This window comes from Lolium rigidum, chromosome 7 (genome assembly GCF_022539505.1).
Source record: "Lolium rigidum isolate FL_2022 chromosome 7, APGP_CSIRO_Lrig_0.1, whole genome shotgun sequence".
NCBI lineage: Eukaryota > Viridiplantae > Streptophyta > Magnoliopsida > Poales > Poaceae > Lolium > Lolium rigidum.
Window position 1 is genome coordinate 208512427 of NC_061514.1, and position 11151 is coordinate 208523577.

At 42.7% G+C, this 11151-nt stretch overlaps 1 long non-coding RNA gene across 1 annotated transcript; it reads left to right on the plus strand.

The window, feature by feature from the left end:
* The first annotated feature begins 3395 nt into the window (after positions 1 to 3395).
* On the plus strand, positions 3396 to 6501 carry LOC124675591. Its single transcript, XR_006993343.1, has 5 exons — positions 3396 to 3677; positions 3749 to 3957; positions 4032 to 5012; positions 5197 to 5305; positions 6068 to 6501. It is a non-coding gene; the product is annotated as an uncharacterized LOC124675591 (long non-coding RNA).
* Positions 6502 to 11151: the final 4650 nt, after the last annotated feature.

Here is an 11151-nt window from a genome sequence, read left to right on the forward strand (position 1 = left end):
CAACACAACCTTAGAACTTTCTCATCACTCGTCCCGGTATCAATGTAGGCATGAACCCACTATCGAGCATAAATACTCCCTCTTGGAGTTAAGAGCAAAAACTTGGCCAGAGCCTCTACTAATAACGGAGAGCATGCAAGATCATAAACAACACATAGGTAATAACTTGATAATTAACATAACATGGTATTCTCTATCCATCGGATCCCGACAAACACAACATATAGCATTACAGATAGATGATCTTGATCATGTTAGGCAGCTCACAAGATCCAACAATGAAGCACAATGAGGAGAAGACAACCATCTAGCTACTGCTATGGACCCATAGTCCAGGGGTGAACTACTCACTCATCACTCCGAAGGCGACCATGGTGGTGAAGAGTCCTCCGGGAGATGAATCCCCTCTCCGGCAGGGTGCCGGAGGAGATCTCCAGAATCCCCCGAGATGGGAATGGCGGCGGCGGCGTCTCTGGAAGGTTTTCCGTATCGTGGCTCTCGATGCGGGGTTTTCGCGACGGAGGCTTTAAGTAGGCGGAAGGGCAACGTGGGGGGCCACACGAGGGCCCCACACCATAGGTCGGCGCGGCCGGGGCACGGGCCGCGCCGCCCTATGGTGGCGGCGCCTCGTGGCCCCACTTCGACTCCTCTTCGGTCTTCCGGAAGCTTCGTGGCAAAATAGGACCCCGGGCGTTGATTTCGTCCAATTCCGAGAATATTTCGTTACTAGGATTTCTGAAACCAAAAACAGCGAGAAAACAACAACTGGCTCTTCGGCATCTTGTTAATAGGTTAGTTCCAGAAAATGCACGAATATGACATAAAGTGTGCATAAAACATGTAGATATCATCAATAATGTGGCATGGAACATAAGAAATTATCGATACGTCGGAGGCGTATCACCCATCTGCTTGTTTCTCGTTTTGGCCCGTGTAGTTTCCCGCGTGAGCCCATTTATTTGAATTTGAATATTTCGAATTAAATCAAATTACTCACTGATGCCATGTTCAAAATTAAATAGAAATAAATCTACTGAGCCAAATTTAATAAGTTTTATATATTTGGAAAGCTTAGGAAATTATCTAAATAACTACACTGGTCTCAACCCTAGATTCATTGTAGAATTAATGTGATAAAAATAACAAGGCAGGACCTTTTCAAACTTCAAACATTTATTAAAAATCAACCAAAAATGCTTTTGATTAGATTCCAACTCTCAAAAATCACATTTCATATTGTCTATCTGAATATGTAAAAATATGACATGGTTGCTTCATATGATCATGGGCTAGAATAAATAATGGCTATGTGGCCATTTCTAGTCCATTTAAATTGTTCAAAACTATTTATTTAATCATATGAGAGGTATTTCTCTCATTTAAATCTTGTCTCAAGTAACTCAACATGAGGTAGTGACCATGGTCTATATAATCGCGTATTGAATTATTTGGTGATATTAAATTATAAGTATGTTAGTGTTAAATTGCATGAGGTGTGATACCTCATTGAAATCATTTTCCCAAATGATGATTATGAAGTGTTGACCTTGGTCAACATGAGTTCATACATTATTTGAGGAAATTAAATCTTAACAAGATTCAATGAGAGGAAATTATTTCTCCAAGAACTAAATAGAAGCCCTAATCAATATTAGTAATGAGAGGAAATTATTTTTCTTAAGAAGAAAACAAAGTCAACCAATATGCTAATGATGTGGTAATGCTTGAATAACTTGGTGAACCATTTGTGTGCTTAGTTTAGCCCTTAAGAATTGTTTGGTGATTGTATACCTCGTATCCGTGTATAGACGCTAGTACCGAGGAATACCAGGAGGAGGAGGTCTACTTCCAGGAAGAAGAAGACCACTTTGATCAGTACACCAACCAAGGCAAGCTAGTATTCTTGCAAGCTATCCTAATGCAAAGCTCTGCAAGAGCAAGGCACCATTACATATTACTTTATGTTTAATGATCCTATCCCAAGTTTTTACCTTACAAGTTTTTGACTTTGGTTTATCAAAGTTTATTTTTGATTCATGATTCACTTGGTCTAGCTATGGAGTAATACAAGAGCATCACACTTAGCCTAGAAAGCTATAAGCTAGTTAGCACCCCTCATGACTAGTTGCTAGTGCTAAAACTAAAAGTGACTACTCTAGATGGGAACATGTGAAAAAAAATGACTTTGAAAACCTTGGAATGATGAGTCATTCTATTGAAAGATTTTGAAGGTGAATGTGACTTATGAATGACATGGTGAACTTTACAAAAACTGATGGTTGGGTTTGGATGCGATACCATTCCAATTCTACAAGTACCCCCACAATACCTGATTATGGGTAGGGCTTAACTGGAAGATTATGTGTCTTAGTATGGGTTCCCTCTAAACAAGCGTCATAGGGGTTATGCTGAGGCTGCCTCCGTTGGAAGTGAAATGATGTGAAATGACGTGAAATGAGGTGAATGTCCGGCCCAAGCCCTGTGCAGTTCCCAGGCTGACGGTTTGTCTTCACTGGGAGGCCAAGCTCATGGGGAGAGGTGCCTATACTAGGATATGTAAGTGAAAGGTTATGGTTGATGATCCGCATACTGAGTATGATTATTCAGGGCTATCCCTGACGGATGTAATCAAATGTTGTGGCACAAGTGTACAACCTCTGCAGAGTGTAAACCTATTCGAATAGCCATGTCCACAGTTATGGACGGTTGGAAAGGCCATACTGTTCCGTCATCAGAACTTTTCCAAAATGTTACATGTGACTGGTGACTTGTGACTTGAACTTGAAAGGTGAATTTGAATTGATCACAACAGAGTTGTGGAAATGAGACTAATGTTCCCACTTGAGTTAAGTTAGGCAAATAAAGAGTCTTTTATTACTAAAGTGCTTATGAAATAAAACTGACTTTATGCAAATGAAGCTAGAGCTTAGCACCCCTTACCATGGTTGATAGTACTTACATCACCACTACTAATAAAAGAGCCAAAGAGTCCCATCCAAATCATCTGGGCCGTACAATTACAATATCCAACCCACCACAACCTCTCCGTGTTTGATGGGCAGACAACAACCCACCCACGCACAACTTAATCACAATCTGAACGCAAACCGCAACTCTAATCCCGCACCCACCACGCGACTCTCTCTCCCCTAATTTCCCTCAGACGCGATCCTCCTCCCCCACAGATGTCCGCCGCCGCAACCGCACTCGCCTACGCTCCATCGCCGCCATGCTCGCCATCGTCGCGCGCCGCCGCCCGTCATCTACCGCATCCTCGCCTGACGCATGCATCCGATGACCTGCATGTCGGCGCCATCCTCGCGCGCTCCCGCCCATCATCCATCGCGGCTGAATCAGTCCCGCAGCTGAGCGGAAGCACCTTCAAAGTACGTCGTTCAACTCAGTTGTTATCTTTCTATCCACTTGATTTCGTTCAATTTCACCTTGTCGATCGTCATCATCTGACTCCGCCGCCGTCCGTCTGATGCCCTTGACGAACCCTGACATTCGTCCGACTGCCGCGATGCTGATGCGCGCCAGCTCCACTCACCGCACCTGCCAGCGCTTGTCCCTACCACACTTGCCCCTGCTGCGTTCGCCCTGCCTCCTCTCGCACCTCGCTGCATCCACCGACGGATACGGCACAACCAGTTCCCAGCAGCGACCTCATCAATACGGTATGTCCTAAACACTAGCCTGATGGTTTGGGCAGCACGGGTTTCTCAATTGATTTTGCATTTTTGTTCAGGCGTATAGAGGAGCTTCTGCTGATTGCAATCTGCTTGCGGTGCACTTATGCCCACACTCAGACCTGACAGCCGGATCGAGTGCACACGTACTATTCTTGACAAGCCATTAGTGCAAGCACTTATGTTAATTTCCTACGGATAGAAGCAGGCTTCGCCAATGATCAACTGATCACGGTCAATTGGCCACCATCTTCACAGCATGCTTTAGGTGTACCTGGATCTTAATATTTGTTCGTTCCATAAATTGGATTTTGTTTTTTATAATAAAATTGTTGTATGCAGGCAGAGCAAATGTAGTAGAAATGGAGGAACCTCGCAAAGAAAGATGTTTGAAGCTAGCGATTTCTACATAACGTCAAAAAAGGTAACACAAACATTGCAGTGCTAATATAAGGTATATTCTTTTTGTGGTTCTCTACTATGATGCTTCTTATCATGTTTTACAAATGTATGAAGCTTCCACGCAGGTGTATCAAAGTTCAAGAATAATTGCATTATATATTATCAGACATATGCAAGGTTAAAATATGTCCAATTCATATTCTTGTGAATCGTATTATTGTAGTGGAACTCCTGATACTTCCTGACACTTTCTACTTACTATATCTTCTATTTCGAGCAAAAAGGTATCACTTGCATGGGTTCCTTAAAAAGTCAATCAAATTAGGAGTAAATTTAAGAAACATGAAGAAACTGGAAGATTGGTCTTAAGACTGGAAGAGAGTGAGATGTTGTTGTCTTTTCTTGCGTCATTACACATATAGTTGTTCCTAAGCTGAAAGGTTTCCCACAAGGTCTAAAGGATTTTTAAAGGATGCCGACCTGGGGCAGAGTCGTGGAGGCCTGGGCTGCGGCAAACACCGCCTAATTAACTCTTGATACCATGTTGGATAAATGACAACTTAATATTACCAAAGGCCAAAGGCCATACATATACATGTCCATGTGGTAGTCCAAAAGATAGAATGTAGAAAGCCGAAAGTCAACGTAAGTATAGTACATAATTATAACTCTAACAGGTATTACTGCTTGGCACTACTGAAATTGTTCTAAGTAGTGAGAAACTGAGTGATAGTCTAATAGAAATCGTGTCAGGCTGCTCTTGAAGGACATGCAAAATGAACATAAACATTTCAAATAGTTAATCAAGTGCACATTTATCCATATCTGAACCCTGTGCTTATGTTCTTTACTTCTCTTTTACTTGGCAGATGTCGAAGGCACAGAAGAACAAATTCATTGCACAATCTTGCTCTCCTGAAGGTGCTTTGGAGATCCTAACCCATCATTTCAATATACTATATTTAGATTATCCACAACCCACGACGGAGGGAATACTATTTTTAGACAATCTTTCACTGTAGTTAAAAGTTATTTCTTTGGTCAGGTTAACTTAAAAAAGTACGGCGGGAGTTGCTTACTCCTAACATTGTTCTTTGGTTTTCAGTGAGGAAGTTGGTGCTGTATTACGAGCTTCGGACTATCCAAATTCAGAAATGTCTAGCAAATTCAGCCACCTGTCAAAGAAGAACAATACGGAGGTTCTAGCTGAATATGTAAGTTCCTCTTCTCAGTCACCTGTCAAAGAAGAACATAATTGATTTCTGGGAAATTGTATGAATTTTTCTTAAATTTTTTGTTGCTTAGCCTGATATTGACAGTACTGTCTGGTTTTGCACATGAACCTTGGTCTTCCTCTTTTCAATTAACATTTGTTATTTAAATTAACATACATCATTATGGGTGATATGACCTATGTGTGTGCATTATGTTTGCTAATGGCATGGTCTAAAATCTTGTTCTTTGTCTATTGGTAATGCTTGAAAGCTAATACGTTTGTATCATTTGTCTTCTTCATTTCCTGTGAAGTTATGTGTACTTCTTTATTCTTGCTAATTGAATCTCGATGTCCCAGGTCCTTTTGGTAACCTATTTGCCTTTCAGTAAACATGAAATGTCTTATTTTAGCCCTATGGTGCTTGATCTGATAGTTGAATATGCTCACAGTTTTTGTTCATGCTTTCCTATATGACATGTTATTGTTGTTTTAATTCCATTCTACCTCCTCTTAGCCACAAATCAATACGATGGTGAAGTATGCTTCGGTTTTTTACGTGATGGTTCAATTGTTGCTCTAAAAAGTTTGATTTGATAATTATGGGAATCTCCATATGTTAAGCTACTAGTACTCCCTCCGTCCCGTAATGGATGTCTTAGATTTATCTAAATTTGGATGTATCTAGGCATAAGTGCGAGATGGAGGGAGTACTATTTTTAGAGAATGTTTCACTATAGTTAGGAGTTATTTCTTTGGTCAGGCTGATCATACAAGAGTACGTTGGCAATTGCTTACTCCTAAAACCAAAGGTCGTGGTGGTGATTTTGGAGGTGAGGTATTCAACGTGACAAAAAGTAGAGATGCATGTGTTGTTTTGTGGGGTTTCCTTCGGTTCAGGAATCAACATTGTTGAAGATGGTGAGAGGAACCTTTTCAAAGGGCTGCAGTACTTGGGATCGCACAGGCGAGCTTTCTCGAGATCGATTGTGTTAAAATAAAGTGGTGTTTTTTTTATATTGTGTCAAACCCAAGTCGTGCACATGTATATTCAAAATGGGTGCTTCTATCCAAATCATTGCACACACAAATAAGAAATAGTACTTGGATTGACATTTGTAAGCTTTGCATATTCAAAATTTGAATTTGAGAGATGTATTAAATTTTAAATTTGAGATGTGCACATCATGTGAACTATTCAAAATGGTTGCTACAGTCCTAATCATTGCACACATAGGACAGGAAATATGTGGATTGACATTTGTAATCTCTGCATATTCAAATTTTCAATTTGAGATATGCATTTAAATTTTAATTTTGAGACGTGCATTGCACGTGCAAGCTTACTAGTTAGTATTAGTTTGCGAGTACTTTAAAGTACTCATGGCTTTTTCCCTGGCTATTCAAATGGCGAGACTATGAAGAGGAGTACCAGAACCAAGATGGTGGACAGCAGGACGTCTATGATAACTAGGACTACTCCTGATGTCAAAAGTTGCATGTGGAACAGATGGACCGTGACCGCTACTTCGCTTCCGCTATGTGTCTTGTAATGGGATCTCTAGATCCCCTATGTTGTAAGACTGGATCATGTGATCCTTTATTGTAAGACGATTATAGTATGTAATGAATGATGTTCTGTGATATCAATCTATTATGTCTCGCAAAAACAATATTCCTGGGATTGCGATGTACGGCATAATAGTCATCTGGACTTAAAAATCCGGGTGTTGATAGATTGTCACGGGGAGTACTTTGACTCCTTTGCTGGAAGATGTGAGTACCATTTTTCTCGGTTTGCCATTTTGTTTTGTTTGTCTATTTTTCCTCTTTCTGCTGTTGTTTTTTACTTTTCTCGAGTTTTCTTCCTCTGACGATGTTGTTTCTATCTTGTTGTTTTCTGACAGCCCTTAATGAAGGATAACATCAACCTGGGCTCCCAAGTTGTTGGGTTCCGTGATGAAGCCGCCACTTTGAGAGGTAAAACCGCATGGTTCCTAACATATTTCCTACTTCTGCCAAGTCATTGTGTGCCTTCTGATGAGGACTCTTTGCCTTCTGATTTCTTCTTTTTAGAAGCGCTCCGCCGAGCCGAAGAATGTGATGATGCGCTGGAAGCCAAGCTTAAATCCAGCGAGACGGCTCGCAAGAAAGCCGAAAAAGATGCCGCTGTTGTCGAGGGTCTCCGCCAGAGACTCAAGACTTCTGAGGATGCTTTAAGAGAGAAAGAGGCCCGACAAATCGAACGTGAAAACGCCATAGTGGAGCGCTTTGACACGCAGAACCAAAGATTCACTAGTAAACTATTACTTCACTTGCCTTTTGCTTCTGCCTTTATTTGTTTGTCTCTGATATTGATGATCTCATGGTTTTCTCCAGCAGGGTGGATGGGTGAAGAGTATACCTTGCACCAAGAGACCGATGATCGTCTTCTCGATGCTCTCTCGATTCTTGAACTAAACGGCGACTTGGTGCGCACCAACATTTCTTCTTCCCGGGCCGTGCCGAAGCGCATCTTCCCCCATTTCTTCCCCAAGGAGATGCAGCCGGAAATTTTCTCTGAGATCGTTCAATGTTTCCTGGCGAAGGAAGATCCTGCTTTGGCCCATCGTCAGGGTATCCTGAAGATTGGAGTCGAAGGGACCATCGCCTTGGTCGCTGCCAGTGGCCAGGAAGTCGACTGGGTGAAGGCTGCGACTCCAAAAGGCATGAACAAGGAGAAGTGGAAGGCTCTGGTGAGGGACGCCAAGCCTCACTCGAAGAAACTCATCGCCTATCTTGACCTGAAGTTTGCTGCTTCTACTTGCACTGCCAGGACGGAGGTCAAGTAGACCAACCCTTGTCTTTTTTTTTTCTTTCCTTTTGAAGTTGTCGCTTTATTTTGTTACTCGTGACAATTTGTATGGGCTCACTAGGAGTCGCCTTTTGTAAGGACCCTCTTTATGTAAATGTATTGAATATTAATGGAAAAGTGTTCCTTGCCGAATGATTGATGTCGGTATTTCTTTCTTGCAATTAGTTTTCGATAACTATACCGAGGCTGCCGGACCTTCCAGCGCTTCACCCGCCACTTCTCATTCTACGAGAGCTCCTGGCGGCTTTTTCTTGGACGATTCTTCGTGCGCTGACTCAATTCATCAAGAACTAGCTGATCTTTGACAGAAGCTCCAAGCTATGAGGAAACATGTTGTGAAAGTTATGGACCAGTCTCGCAAATCCTCGGATCGTGAACAAGCAGCTCTTCGGCAAGCACAGGAGGCTCTTGAATTGAGAGAATCTGGTGCTACCGATGCTTCACGGGCTGCTAATCGCGAGAGTTATATGCTTTATCCTTCCCGATGACTGACGCAAGTCAAGATATGGCGAGTATGTTACGCTTTATCCTTCCTTTTCTTTGATATTCTTCGTGTTCCTTCTCACACTTTGTTGTTTCCTCCAATTGTTGCATACAGGTTCATTTCTGGATGCTCCTGCCGAAGAACAACGGTTAATTCACGAGTCGAAGTCCTTCTTCGTCTTGCCAAACAAAACGATATTGACTTCTGGGCAGATGAAGATCGCACTCGCAGAATCGTTCGATTCCAGGATTGAGCCGCTCAGGTCCGGGAATTCTGTGACTTCTTCGGCAGTACCTTGGCAATGATTTATAATGCTCTGTTTCCTCGAAACCCTCAGCCTGAAAACCTCACCGAACTTATGAACAAATTCAGAGATGTGGAGAGTATTCACGACTTTGTGAAGGCTCAGATGGTAGATGGTTCTAAGTTTGCTCTGGTTTGGTTGAAGGTCTGTCACTCAAAATTGGACTTCGGCAGTGTTATCGACATTTTTTACCGCAAGACGTCAAAGAGGAGGATAAATGTTGACAAACATAATGAGGTTGTGTCGCCTGTAGCCGAAAAAATTATTGACGACCTTCTTTGGTGCGATGTTGCTTTCTTCACAGAACTTCGGTATGATGACTCGACGCAAATTGTTGGCACTGCCCGAGAGAACATAACCATAGATAGATTTGTATAGGAACTATTTTTCTCTTTCCCCGATGCCTTTGGTCTGAGCTATAGAATTGAATATGTTGGTAAGTTATGTATAGAATTGCGAGACTTATGTGAAGTCAAGGAAAAATTTATGTTATCTTTTTCCCTTCAAGCCCCCGAGTATCTTGGCTGGCGTAAATTGAGATATATTTTGAAGTCGAGTATATTTTGTAGATTTGTCGGTTACGAGCCCCCGAGCCTTGCCTGCGAGGAAAATATATACCATCACTATTTTTATTATATTATAGCATCGCAAGCCCGCCTCATTAAAAACCTTTCAGCCCCACTCGGTGCCCTGAAAGGAAAAGAGTGCTTCTGAAAATTTGTGAGCTCTTCAGGTACAATGTATGCTTACATAGTTGATACTATATTGATCTCTAAGCGTAGAACCGCCGTAGCTGCGCCACGTTCCACGTGTTTGCTTCATCCTTGCCTGTTTTCTTGTCCTTCAGCCGATAAGCTCCTCCCGGAATAACTTCGGTGATGATCTACGGTCCCAACCATGGAGACTCAAACTTTTCATGTCCATCTTGTGTGAGTCGAAGGACTAGATCGCCAACTTGAAAGAACCTGGGCCGCAATCGTCGGCTTTGATAGTTTTTAGGTTCTGCTGGTATGCGCTTACTCTTGATAATACTTTGTCTCTTGCTTCGTCGAGTGCGTCGACATCATCCTCCCGTGCTTTCTGCGAAGTTTCCTCTTCATATTCCGTGACTCTTGGGAAATTGTGTTCTGTTTCTATCGGCAACACTGCTTCGGCTCCATGGACCAAGAAGAACGGTGTTTCTTGAGTTACCATGTTTGGCGTTGTTCGCAAGCTCCATAATACGTACGGCAGCTCATCGACCTAGGTGTGTCGCGCTTTCTCCAGCGGTGTTAACATACGTTTCTTGATGCCATTGCAGATAAGCCCATTGGCTTTTTTGACTTGACCGTTGGTTTGCGGGTGCGCCACTGATGCAAACTGCAACTTGATGCCAACACTTTTGCAGTAGTATTTGAATTCTCGGGAGGTGAAATTACTGCCATTGTCCGTAACTATGCTGTTAGGGTCGCCGAACCGAAAAACTATCCCCTTGATGAAGTTCACCGCCGATGTTGCATCTGCCGAAGTTACTGGTACTGCCTCAATCCACTTGGTAAATTTGTCGACAACCACAAGCAAATATATGTGTCCTCCTCGCCAAGGCTTGTGTAATTTTCCCACCATATCGAGCCCCCATTGTGCGAAAGGCCATGCCAATGGTATCGGCATCAACTCTTCTACAGGAGAGTGGAGCTTGGACGCAAATCTCTGGCACACATTGCACGTGCGGACTATGTCTTTTGCATCCTGTATTGCTGTCAGCCAATAAAATCCTGCACGAAAGGCTTTGGCTGCTATTGCTCTGCTGCTTGCGCGGTGGCCACATATTCCTTTGTGTATGTCCTTTAATATCACTCTTCCTTCTTCGGGTGTGACGCACCTCTGCAATACTCCTGAGATACTTCGTTTGTATATTCTCCCTTGACCACGGTGAAGGCTTTGGATCATCGGATAACTCGCCTTGCTTCGACCGGATCGTCGGGTATCTCTTTCTTTGTGATGTATGCCAGGTAAACCTGCATCCATGGAACTTGTATCATCATAACTTCCTCTGGTTCCTCCTCATCTTCCGATATATGAGTCTCAGGAGCTGCCGGTGCCCCCAAGTCCTTCTTGGACTTCTCCTTTTTCTTTGGCTGCTTCGGTACTTTCTTCGCCTTGGTTGATCTTTCGCTTATCTCTTCCCAGAAGACTCCAGGTGGTATCGGAAGGCACTGCGAGGTG